Below are 1,288 nucleotides of genomic sequence, written 5' to 3'. Positions count from 1 at the left end.
CATTCACAAGATCTAGAAACACCTAGCCATATTCGAAGTTGCCTTCGCCCTAGACGTGAAAGGTTTTAATTTCTGAGGGTTTGGTCCCAAATCTCTATTTCAATTATTTAATTTAATTGTTTGTTTATTATTTTCCTTGAAGTTACTAACGTGTGCATTTTGTTATTAGAAAGAGGTACGAGGCATCAAAGTAAGTACTTTAATGGTTTTTATTGATGTTATGATGTAGAAATCATGTTTATATTGTTATTATGATATTCCTAGTATCATGTTTAGGGAAAAGGTTATAATATCAAATATGCTTATTATGATTCCTGCGGTGCTTTCTATTCTCTTCCTAACATTTATGATTGTTAGTATCATGTTAGGGTTAAAGATTTAATTTTTATTGCTTAGTGACATGCTAGGGTTTGTTATTAATCTTGTTAGTATCATGCCTAGGACCTCGCTATTTTTATTATGTTTTAATATGAACATGAATATGATTATGATTATAATTGTTATAATTCATGATGATTATGAATATTATTATTATTATTATTATTATTATTATTATTATTTTGGTGATGATTATTTTATTTATGATTATTATTATGACTATTATAATTTTATTATTATGATTATTGTGTTGCTTGATATATTTATTATTTATTGCTTGATCACGCCTTTTATTGCATGTTTAAAGGGAATTTGTACTTGTAATCACGCTTATATAAGATAATTAATAATCTTGTTTAGGGTTAATGTGATTATAATTTCAAGTGATCGCCAATAATAGATTTGTTTGTGCATTAATATTCAACCAACATAGATAAACAGGTTTAGGGTTAATCCTAATGATTGCATGTTAATCAGAAAGCGCACATGAATACGATCAGAATAAAGTAGAGGCCTATTATTAGGGCAGGTTCAATCTCTTTTAGGTTGGATTTGTACCTTCATCCCCGAACCCTTATTTGGTTCTAGACCTTATGGAGTTGACGATCTCTTGGATCGTTAAGGGGTGTAACCTTCATCCTATGAACGGTTTACAAGTTCCTTAAAAACTTGTTGGCGACTCTTTTGCTCTATCTTCTTCCCTTTTGGACGCCACCGTACTTTAGTGTATGATCACAGTGGGGTTCAAGCTAGTGGGATTAAAGATTGAAATTATTCCCTACAGTAACCCTAGCAATCATATTTATAGCAAATCTAAAAGATAAAAACTTAACAATACTAATTTGCCTCACCAATATTCTGTAAACTAGGATGCTTGGGCTTCACGCAGTCCAGGACTAAGTTCCTGCTG

Source organism: Chenopodium album, chromosome 6, assembly GCF_948465745.1.
Source record: "Chenopodium album chromosome 6, dcCheAlbu1.1, whole genome shotgun sequence".
In the NCBI taxonomy this organism is placed as follows: Eukaryota; Viridiplantae; Streptophyta; class Magnoliopsida; order Caryophyllales; family Amaranthaceae; genus Chenopodium; species Chenopodium album.
The sequence above is the reverse complement of the archived record's forward strand: the minus strand, read 5'-3'. Positions refer to the sequence as shown.